This window comes from Schistocerca nitens, chromosome 2 (assembly GCF_023898315.1).
Source record: "Schistocerca nitens isolate TAMUIC-IGC-003100 chromosome 2, iqSchNite1.1, whole genome shotgun sequence".
In the NCBI taxonomy this organism is placed as follows: Eukaryota; Metazoa; Arthropoda; class Insecta; order Orthoptera; family Acrididae; genus Schistocerca; species Schistocerca nitens.
In genome coordinates, this window is record NC_064615.1 from 1,003,566,251 (window position 1) to 1,003,579,129 (window position 12,879).

Genomic DNA, 12,879 nt, shown 5'->3' on the forward strand with positions numbered 1-12,879 from the left:
CACACGTCTTTGCCACAACAGCACTGGTTAATTTACGACTCTGATTGACTAGCAAAGCGTCACATGATGCGCTGATTAACAAACTGTCCACTTGAGGTAAAATTTTCCACATTTACGATAGTACATCTTCCTATCAAACTGACAATTCGTTTGTCTTGCACAGTGATGTTAACTCCTTCAGTTGAGGTTACGAACTGCGTGAGCTGTTGCATGCTTGACACTATGTTCACCTCAGCGTGAGGGTGCTGCTGTACTGAGGGGGAGATATGGTGTTTGGGTGTGCTTCCCACTAGCTGTTGAGAATTGCAGCGGGCCCTCGGTATTGTCTGTGGTTTTGATTCATGTGGCCGACTTTGGTGTGGCACCGCGAAATGCTTCAAATGGCTCTTGGCACTATGGGACTTAACATCTGAGGTCATCAGTCCCCTAGAACTTAGAACTACTTAAACTTAACTAACCTAAGGACATCACACACATCCATGCCCGAGACAGGATTCGAATCTGCGACCGTTGCGGTGGCACGGTTCCAGACTGAGGCATCTTGAACCGCTCGGTCACTACGGCTGGCGGCACAGCGATCTCCGGATGACATCTCACATAAAGCCACATCAGGTGCTCGGACCTTATGAGGACGCTGCATATGGCGACGTCCGTTCTCTTAGGAGCACTCACAGATGGATACACCTATCACTTATGTACTCAGAACTAGTCTGAAAAAATGGTTCAAATGGCTCTGAGCACTATGCAACTTCTGAGGTCATCAGTCGCCTAGAACTTAGAACTAATTAAACCTAACTAACCTAAGGACATCACACACATCCATGCCCGAGGCAGGATTCGAACCTGCGACCGTAGCGGTCGCTCGGTTCCGGACTGGAGCGCCTAGAACCGCACGGCCACTCCGGCCGGCTTAGTCTGAAAAGACTACGTGGAGCTACTCCTCTGTCGAGTGTCGTCTTGGCCGCATCATTGTCGGCACGCCGCTTTCTGCATCTGTGTCAAGACAAGCCGCAGCGATGATCGCCATGAAGAAAGTCCGCAGCGCTACAGGAGTCATCGTGCTCCCCACATGGATAACTATATTCGACACGGCCTAAGAATATGCCTGGGAACTGGCAGCGATTTTGCCAGCGAAGCGCTAACTGTTGCAGGAGAAATCAGAAGGCCATCTACAGAGCAGTGACAATAAAACGTGACCGTAAAGACTTTTATAAAATCGCGTTGTAAGCCTGGTTGAGGTAGGCCCGAGAGGGTGGTACGCGCAGCCTACTGCAACTGTAAGAGACCAACGTACGACATCGCAATTATAACTTTGCTATAGCAAACCCATTCCTTGATTCCAACTGCGAGACGTAGCTGTACGATCCTGCTCGACTGAGCAATCAGTATGCCTGTCGTCTCGCGCACTAGTCGAGAACAATGTGGCCAACCTTAACCCAGTGATTCGGCATTAACGTCACAGTCTTGGGATCTTGATCAGTGTTGTTGTTGTTGTGGTCTTCAGTCCTGAGACTGGTTTGATGCAGCTCTCCATGTTACTCTATCCTGTGCAAGCTTCTTCATCTCCCAGTACCTACTGCAACCTACATCCTTCTGAATCTGCTTAGTGTATTGATCTCTTGGTCTCCCTCTACGATTTTTACCCTCCACGCTGCCCTCCAATGCTAAATTTGTGATCCCTTGATGCCTTAAAACATGTCCTACCAACCGATCCCTTCTTCTAGTCAAGTTGTGCCACAAACTTCTCTTCTCCCCAATCCTATTCAATACCTCCTCATTAGTTACGTGATCTACCCACCTTATCTTCAGCATTCTTCTGTAGCACCACATTTCAAAAGCTTCTATTCTCTTCTTGTCCAAACTGGTTATCGTCCATGTTTCACTTCCATACATGGCTACACTCCATACAAATATTTTTAGAAACGACTTCCTGACACTTAAATCAATACTCGATGTTAACAAATTTCTCTTCTTCAGAAACGATTTCCTTGCCATTGCCAGTCTACATTTTATATCCTCTCTACTTCGACCATCATCAGTTATTTTACTCCCTAAATAGCAAAACTCCTTTACTACTTTAAGTGTCTCATTTCCTAATCTAATCCCCTCAGCATCACCCGATTTAATTTGACTACATTCCATTATCCTCGTTTTGCTTTTGTTGATATTCATCTTATATCCTCCTTTCAAGACACTGTCCATTCCGTTCAACTGCTCTTCCAAGTCCTTTGCTGTCTCTGAGAGAATTACAATGTCATCGGCGAACCTCAAAGTTTTTACTTCTTCTCCATGAATTTTAATACCTACTCCGAATTTTTCTTTTGTTTCCTTTACTGCTTGCTCAATATACAGATTGAATAACATCGGGGAGAGGCTACAACCCTGTCTCACTCCTTTCCCAACCACTGCTTCCCTTTCATGCCCCTCGTCTCTTATAACTGCCATCTGGTTTCTGTACAAATTGTAAATAGCCTTTCGCTCCCTGTATTTTACCCCTGCCACCTTCAGAATTTGAAAGAGAGTATTCCAGTTAACGTTGTCAAAAGCTTTCTCTAAGTCTACAAATGCTAGAAATGTAGGTTTGCCTTTTCTTAATCTTTCTTCTAAGATAAGTCGTAAGGTTAGTATTGCCTCTCGTGTTCCAACATTTCTACGGAATCCAAACTGATCTTCCCCGAGGTCCGCTTCTACCAGTTTTTCCATTCGTCTGTAAAGAATTCGCGTTAGTATTTTGCAGCTGTGACTTATTAAACTGATAGTTCGGTAATTTTCACATCTGTCAACACCTGCCTTCTTTGGGATTGGAATTATTATATTCTTCATGAAGTCTGTGGGTATTTCGCCTGTCTCATACATCTTGCTCACCAGATGGTAGAGTTTTGTCATGACTGGCTCTCCCAAGGCCATCAGTAGTTCTAATGGAATGTTGTCTATTCCCGGGGCCTTGTTTCGACTCAGGTCTTTCAGTGCTCTGTCAAACTCTTCACGCAGTATCTTATCTCCCATTTCATCTTCATCTACATCCTCTTCCATTTCCATAATATTGTCCTCAAGTACATCACCCTTGTATAAACCCTCTATATACTCCTTCCACCTTTCTGCCTTCCCTTCTTTGCTTAGAACTGGGTTGCCATCTGAGCTCTTGATATTCATACAAGTGGTTCTCTTCTCTCCAAAGGTCTCTTTAATTTTCCTGTAGGCAGTATCTATCTTACCCCTAGTGAGACAAGCCTCTACATCCTTACATTTGTCCTCTAGCCATCCCTGCTTAGCCATTTTGCACTTTCTGTCGATCTCATTTTTGAGACGTTTGTATTCCCTTTTGCCTGCTTCATTTACTACATTTTTGTATTTTCTCCTTTCATCAATTAAATTCAATATTTCTTCTGTTACCCAAGGATTTCTATTAGCCCTCGTCTTTTTACCTACTTGATCCTCTGCTGCCTTCACTACTTCATCCCTCAGAGCTACCCATTCTTCTTCTACTGTATTTCTTTCCCCCATTCCTGTCAATTGTTCCCTTATGCTCTCCCTGAAACTCTCTACAACCTCTGGTTCTTTCAGTTTATCCAGGTGCCATCTCCTTAAATTCCCACCTTTTTGCAGTTTCTTCAGTTTCAATCTGCAGTTCATAACCAATTGATTGTGGTCAGAATCCACATCTGCCCCTGGAAATGTCTTACAATTTAAAACCTGGTTCCTAAATCTCTGTCTTACCATTATATAATCTATCTGATACCTATTAGTATCTCCAGGATTCTTCCAGGTATACAACCTTCTTTTATGATTCTTGAACCAAGTGTTAGCTATGATTAAGTTATGCTCTGTGCAAAATTCTACAAGGCGGCTTCCTCTTTCATTTCTTCCCCCCAATCCATATTCACCTACTACGTTTCCTTCTCTCCCTTTTCCTACTGACGAATTCCAGTCACCCATGACTATTAAATTTTCGTCTCCCTTCACTACCTGAATAATTTCTTTTATCTCGTCATACATTTCATCAATTTCTTCATCATCTGCAGAGCTAGTTGGCATATAAACTTGTACTACTGTAGTAGGTGTGGGCTTTGTGTCTATCTTGGCCACAATAATGCGTTCACTATGCTGTTTGTAGTAGCTAACCCGCACTCCTATTTTTTTATTCATTATTAAACCTACTCCTGCATTACCTCTATTTGATTTTGTATTTATAACCCTGTAATCACCTGACCAAAAGTCTTGTTCCTCCTGCCACCGAACTTCACTAATTCCCACTATATCTAACTTTAACCTATCCATTTCCCTTTTTAAATTTTCTAACCTACCTGCCCGATTAAGGGATCTGACATTCCACGCTCCGATCCGTAGATTGCCAGTTTTCTTTCTCCTGATAACGACGTCCTCTTGAGTAGTCCCCGCCCGGAGATCCGAATGGGGGACTATTTTACCTCCGGAATATTTTACCCAAGAGGACGCCATCATCATTTAATCATACAGTAAAGCTGCATGTAAAGCTGCATGTCCTCGGGAAAAATTACGGCTGTAGTTTCCCCTTGCTTTCAGCCGTTCGCAGTACCAGCACAGCAAGGCCGTTTTGGTTAATGTTACAAGGCCAGATCAGTCAATCATCCAGACTGTTGCCCCTGCAACTACTGAAAAGGCTGCTGCCCCTCTTCAGGAACCACATGTTTGTCTGGCCTCTCAACAGATACCCCTCCGTTGTGGTTGCACCTACGGTACGGCCATCTGTATCGCTGAGGCACGCAAGCCTCCCCACCAACGGCAAGGTCCATGGTTCATGGGGGAAGTCTTGATCAGTAACAGTGTCAATATCGCAGAATGATAAACCCTAATTTCGATAGGACTCGACCCAGCTGCTGTCGTGCTCGGATTCATACTGGTTGGCGTTTCTTCATTGTACATGTAGTACCTGAAAGTCAGTTAACATTTGAAAGTGTACTAATTCACGAAATAACGTAGGCACAGAGGTAAAAGTTGACATACATGCCTGAAATGATGTGGAGGTTTTTTGAAACCAAAAAACGAGTGTAAAAACTGGCCAACAGACGGCCCTGGACGGCAACACGTCAGTGACTTCGCAAGAGAATCATGTATAAAATAAGCTGCAGTGACAGAGGGCGTCAGATCACCCCTAGCCTGGCTGATAAAGACCTGCTGGAAGGCATAGCTTTTATGTAAAACGGAGCTCCACCCATATTACTCAAGTATGAAAGATCTCTTGCGCACATTGTTTGGCGTGGATCGAGTGCTGAGCTACCGCGTCTGTCATGCTTCGTCTCCCAGTTCCCCAGACGACCTAAATCTTTGTGATTATTGGTTGTGGGGTTACCTGAAGTCGCAAGTCAACCTCGATCGTCCGATCTGATTAAGAATACTAAAAGACAGCATCCGACAGCAAGTTGTGGCCACACCTGCTAATATGCTGTACAGCGTTGTTCGCAACATTACACCTCGACTACAGATGTTATTGATGAATGACGGCCGAGCTGTAAAGCATTTGTTAGAAATAACATCTGTTAGAAAGAACATCGTCTGTGCTAAAGCTCAGTTGATTATTGCTTTTGAATCTTATGAATTGCCCTATGTTGGCCATTATGTGCACTCTTTTTTTGCTTCAATAAAACCCCATGTCATCTCAAGCATGTATGTCAGTTTTTACCTCTCTACCAACATCTTTCCGTGAAGTATTGGATTTCCAAATGTTAACGGACTTTTGCTTCAGCCTATACTTCATGCTAATTTCACGTCTGCAGTATGCCGCCTTCATAGTATTACAATTTTAACGACCAACAGTACAAGCGGTTGAGTGAACACTAAACTAGAAGACTGTGAAATAATCCATACCTATCACTCTTAAATGTTCAGATTATAGCCCAATAATAAACCGCCTGCTACATTCCACTCAGCCAAAAAAGGAACACTTGTCTTATCAGAGCATAAAGTGCATTCCTTTGCAATCTGTCTTGCTGACAATAAGTTATGTACACCGCACTTACATTGAGGAAATCGACCCTCAAGCCGTTTGAAGGAAACCAAGCAAGAACATACTGTGCTCCATACGAAGACAGCTGTGAGCGACCTCATCATGGCTCTGTGTTGCAGGAATGAGGGACGATTTGCTTGGATCATGGCTTTCAGCATGATGTGCAGATCATCGTACCTCACCTCCAGTTAATCATTCAATGGATGCATCAACATTGCGCATCAACAACGAGATTTCCGTCAGGAGGGAAGCAGCCTTTCGTTCAACTGTACTGATTTCGCCCATTAATACAAATAAGATAAAAACAGTAGTGCTGAACTTTACTGTCGGACATTCCAAGTACGACAAAAGCGCTCTGCCTGGTGTTTAAAACACACAGATGTGGCACTTAGATAATTTCAAACAGAGGCACCACGAGGTAACTTAGCACTTGGGACAGAGTGGTGGAAAACCACAGGCAATCCAGCATAGGGGGAGCAACTTCAACATGGGAGCACATGTGTCAATCAAGAAACGAGTACCTTATCCCAAAAGGTCAGAACAGACGGCACCAGAAAATGAACGGCACTCCAACACCATCAGCAACTATGTCTTCATATCCAGGGCCCAAGTATTGCCGACCAACACAACTCTACCGACCACCGGCCGCTTAGACATTCTCCGTGAACAGCTCACCGTAAGTCACATGTACCTCTTGTCTTTGTCTCCCTGACTGCGACCAAATCACCTGCCCCTGCGCACAACTACCTGCTCCAAGGAACTATAGTCAAAGACTCAACTAACAGGCGGCCGAAGCGCCACCCAGCGACTAAACAGAGACAGCTAGCGCCAGTAGGCAAAGATGTAAAAACATAGGACAAGCCGACACGGCTCAGGTAGCACATCTTCCTTGTAAACGGGAGTCCTGGGTTCAAGGCCCAGCCTTGGCACAAATCTTGAATTATTACTTCAGCTTCTATCGATGATAAACTTAAGACTCAATATGTCTCCAGGAAATTGCAATTCCGTTCTTCGGCTCGCATCGTTGATGAACTTGATATTCAGTATGTCTCCAGGAAATTTTAATACCATCCTTTCATTATATCCCATAATCAACGAGTTCGGTGTCTCTTTTTTAGGCAACTACTCAAAAGGGCCTGCAAACGTTTTGTTTAACATCATGTACAAGCTCTGTTGCGCTAAGTCAGTGCTCGGCAAACTCACTATCCAAAAGATCAAAACATCAACACTGCACCGACTGAAATTTATTTCGACTGACAAATAATATATAGATAAATATATAGTTATTAACTGAATTGGTGTACTTGTAAGCTGTGCTTCGCTGAAAACGTCCTCATTCTGATTGCGGTACGTTCGCTCTTACAACTCTCCCATCCACTCTTGTCTTGTACACTTGTTTCGCGTATCTGCTTTCAACTATGTATATGTGTACTCGAATTGGGGGAGACGACAGTTGAAATCCCGTCTGGTCATCCAGGTATAGTTTTACCGTGGTTTCGCTAATTCGCTCCGGGCAAATACCGGGACATTTCCTCTGAAAATGACACGACCGATTTCCCTCACCAGCTTTCCGTAATCGGAGCTTGTGCTTCCTTCTGTAATGACGGCGCCGCCGACAGGAATTTAAGCTCTAATATTCCTCTCTTTTTTCTCCGTATGTCCAATCTCAATATACCTTTCTAAATACTCGACACTACAACTTCTTTCATTCCGTGAAGCTCCCTAAAATAAACTTAGTAAACTTTACTTACAATTTTAAAACGTACCTTGAATAAAACTTGAATCATATATAATTAAGATATTATTAAGATATTATTTATTGCTAAAATTAAATTGTAAGGTAATCATAAAAGTAAATCATGACAATGTCTGACAGAAACTAATGTGAACAATGACGTTGTATATCCTTGGGAAATATGGGCAAGTCATGACTGTGCGTTGTTTTCAATTGTAGGTACGATTCCTGGTTCTTAACAATAAGACGAATTTTCAATTTACCTTTGATAAGGACATTCTTGTGATTGATTGATCACATATACACCTATATGTTGGCACAAATAAAGTAAGAAAACAGAGCGCTAGTTTTTCAGCTGTTTATAAGTCACGAATACTATTCCACGTGTTAAAATTCAACATATTTTAGCTTCAGAGCACTCGCATAAAGATAAAGTGATGCACCAACTAAGTAGAAATAGAAATAAGAAAACTATTCATATCTACACATTTTTATTTGTTATTAGACAAGCTTATATTTCTTCAATAAAATTCTTCAGGGTATCAGACCGCATCGTCATAATTTAAAATGCGCCAACGTTTCGGCCAGCGTTGCAGCTAGCCTTCATCAGGCCCTGATGAAGGCTAGCTGCAACGCTGGCCAAAACGTTGGCGCATTTTAAATTATGACGATGCGGTCTGATACCCTGAAGAATTTTATTGAAGAAGACAACGGCCGCGGAAGCCTACGCTTACAAGCTTATATTTCTTTGTTACTATCTTCCCGTGCTTGACTTATTTCCGGAGCAGAGTTATTAAATCGTTTTCCAAGTGATTTCTTGCTAGTTCATTACTGACATAATTATCTTCTTCTTTCGTCTGATCGAACGGTCTCCCCTTTTTCTTCTCCTTTATTCGCGAGAAACAATTCCACAATCTTCAAATGAGTAGATATTCCTTCCATTGCTTCATTTTGCATGTACTCCGTCCCCACCCCCATTTCCACCGCTTTCGAAGACATTGTCACAAGCGCCAAAATTGGTGCGGGTGGTAGAGAGGGCGCGTAATCTCGAGTCGGCAATATCTACGTCTTCAAAACACACACACGTATTGGTCGAAAATGGATTTCTGTTCATGCACCACAAAGCTGCATCCGCTTTGTACGTACGAACGCGCATGTGATATTTTGTCGTAGATCCTCTCTGAAAAAGTAAATGTTTAGTAATGGATCAATGGTTTTATTTGAGAGTGATTTCCAAACAGAAACTGGGGGGTTAGCCATTGTGGAACCCTGCAGTCTACTATAAGTTTCGTGTGCGACAAAATTTTTCTTGGCCGTCACCCAGTTTAATAAAAATTGGACAAATGTAATATAAGAACTGAATTAATCACTGAATTGGTAAGCAAAGCTAACGTCTTAATTTTAAGATCCAAATAAATATATGGAATGAGCGTTTGGGAACAATTTAAGAACAAACGTTAAATCGAATAATTTAGAGTAAGCAGGAGCTTACGCTCCAACAAAAATAATAAGATAATCAGACAAAAGTTTACTAATATAAGGCCTGCCTTTTGCGCTTCAGAAACGCCAGGTGGGATGTATTAAAAATAATCTTAGATAAGGGGAGGGGGTGGTCTGAGAAACAGGCATTACAGATTAACATAGTTTATTAAAATAAAACGTCATATTAAAAATTCACAAAGTAATTCTAAAGTATGATCTGTCGTTGCGTGTTATGTGATTAATTAACTAGCTTACATTGCTATTATACCGAGTGTTGTGGTACACTGTAGTGATAAATGAAAAGGCGATCTTACGCGCGCATGGGAATAGTTCACACAAACATACATGATTCACACAGAAGGAGAGAGATAAAAAGAGTCTTGCCCATCACAGTAAGTCAGCGGCTCACAGGTTCATCCCTACTGCTATGATTCAATTATTGTGAATAACAATACTATGGAACATTTTCCGGCAAAGAAATTTATCTGCTTCACCTTGCACATCAAACCAAGCTACACTCGCGTGGAACATCTGTAAATGCCGTGAATATTCATGAACAAAATTATTAAGACTCATGAAAGCTTCAAGAACACAAATTCAAACCGTATGGACACAAACAGCAATAAAATATCACGCGGAATAAAGAATAAAACTTATTCGTGATGGCACTGAAATTACAGATGGCGAAATGACCACCACGTGATATGAAAAAGCTATACAATCTTAAAATTGAAATGAAATAAAAAGTAGAAGAAATTAAACACATAGACACGAGAAAATTTCACACATTCATTCCAGTTAAAGGAGAAGTCAGACAGCCGGCCGAAGTGGCCGTGCGGTTAAAGGCGCTGCAGTCTGGAACCGCAAGACCGCTACGGTCGCAGGTTCGAATCCTGCCTTGGGCATGGATGTTTGTGATGTCCTTAGGTTAGTTAGGTTTAACTAGTTCTAAGTTCTAGGGGACTAATGACCTCAGCAGTTGAGTCCCATAGTGCTCAGAGCCATTTTTTGAAGTCAGACAACTAATGTGCTGGAGTAACGAACTTCCTACACCACGTGATATGCTTACACACAGGGAAGACCAGAAAAACTTATTACATACAGAAAAATATACTTCTGACTAAACTCTGAAAAGTATAAGGATCCGGCTACCGAATATTAAAACGAACTACTTGTAGCAGATCAAACGTGTACATCAGTTGGAATAGCTGGCCATCATCACACATGAATACATTCAGCAGCGCGAAGTTGCGTTTAAGAGCACCGTCTTCACTCACCAAAGATCCAGTCCCGAGCGACAAGAGTACCGGTACACTTTCCGTGCAATGCACTTCCCCCATGTAGCCGGAAGAGACCAGAGGGGTCCTTTCTGCCACCAACTTAACTACTGTCGAATGACTACCGAAGGAGTACAAATCTCTTTGCCTTGACTGAGAAAGGTACTTTGGCTACACTGTTGCGGCCACGGCAGACAGCCAAGATGCTGTACTGCTACCACATATAAGACATATTCAACATACACACTAAATCAATCGTTCATACAAATGATAAAGAGAGAAAGAAAATTTGGGAGCACAAAATGTAGGTAATGTACATTGGATTAGATGCTTATTGGAAGAATTGCTACTTCAATGTGATTGTGTACCACTGAAGTACAAAATTAAATTTCAAATAATTGAGCGTGACAGCACGAAATACAAGTTAAATAGTATGAAACGAATCTAACAGAGACGTTTCAAGAGAAAAAGATCAGCATGTGGCTCGCGAGCAGCGATTTGTCGACCACTGCGCTAAAGAAACCGATTCCGTTATATCTGCTCAGCTTCTGCCTCAGCAATCGAAAACAATAGAACACTAACAACATTTCTGATCTTACATAAACATTTCAGCCGGCCAGAGTGGCCGAGCGGTTCTAGGCGCTACAGTCTGGAACCGCGCCACCGCTACGGTTGCAGGTTCGAATCCTGCCTCGGGCATGGATGTGTGTAATGTCCTTGGGTTAGTTAGGTTTAGGTAGTTCCAAGTTCTATGGGACTGATGACCTCAGAAGTTAACTCCCATAGTGCTCAGAGCCATTTCAACCATAAACATTTCAATTGTTGTTACTTCGCTCTTTCTTCTTAACCAATAAATAAATAAATGAATGGATAAGTTTAGTTAGCTTTACGTAAGCAAGTAGAGTAAATGTAATTGTTCAATTTCCAGTACTCTGTCTTTAAATAAATAAAAGTCTATTACCAGTTCAGCCACTAATTAACATGAGGCGCACAACATTCACAGCCGGCCGAAGTGGCCGTGCGGTTCTAGGCGCTGCAGTCTGGAACCACGAGACCGCTACGGTTGCAGGTTCGAATCCTGCCTCGGGCATGGATGTGTGTGATGTCCTTAGGTTAGTTAGGTTTAACTAGTTCTAAGTTCTAGGGAACTAATGACCTCAGAAGTTGAGTCCCATAGTGCTCAGAGCCATTTGAACCACAACATTCACAACGATCTTAGGTGTCTTCTACAAGAAATCTTAAAGCCAACATTAGAATCTAAAGAATAAATGTACCTTAACTCTCTATCCAACACTTTTCCATTAATAATACGCTTCTTACTAGTAAATACAATGTAAACATGTAACGTAGCATGCGTGACAATACAGATGCCAGTACCAATAATTTTTTGGGTTTCACACAGAAACGTTTACAAATTTTGTCACCGTATTATCAAGGCTCTGCACATGTATCAATAGCTTAGTGATCTGTTGAGATGTCAATTAATGTCCATATGCTTATTACAATAACGCTTAAAACAGGTTCACAGTTTAGTATCACCACTAATAATCAAACTTCCTTGATACACACTATATTCAAAACTGAAACTTCCTCTGAGTACTCATTACAGTTTAAATATTTTCAAAAAAATTACGACAGTATGCTGGCTAGGACACAGAAATTATTTCTTAAATGTTACTTGGAGCTCATCCAGTGCTTTAAAGTTACCTTGGTACTGATGTGTCGGCAGCTGGGCCAACACCTTGTAGATAGAGGTGGCTTAATGCACGCTAGACTAACGCAGACAGGCGTGAAGTACTGGAACAGGATACGTAATTAATGCTATGAAGAAAAGTACGTAGCTGGTATAATACTTATCTTTAATAACTCATTGTGGTACATTGCACAAAGGAGACTTTAATTACAATCACTGTAAGGCTAATGGCGCCTTGCTAGTTCGTAGCCATTAACTTAGCTGAAGGCTATTCTGTCTCTCGGCTAATGAGAGAGAAAGGCTTCGTACGTCTAGTCGCTAGCTCTGTCGTCCGTACAACTGGGCTGAGTTCGAGTCAGTCTCTCGAGACCTGCCTTGTGGTGGCGCTAGGTTTGCGATCACACAGTGGCGACACGCGGGTCCGACATGTACTACAGGACCGCGGCCGATTTAAGCTACCACCTAGGACGTGTGGTGTCTGGCTGTGACACCACATTCCTCCCTCGCAAATCGGCGAACGGTCGTGAGATAAGGCTTCCGCCCGCCGTGGGGAGGACCCCATGTTGACGTATGCGATGAGGTGGGGAGCCTAACAACAGGCGAGGCTGTGCCACCCGCACCCGGCCATTCGGTCCGAGGGGAGCTAGGAAACGCCTGAAAACCTAGTCCAGGGTGCACATCAACATGCGGTGTATGCGCCCGTAAAGAG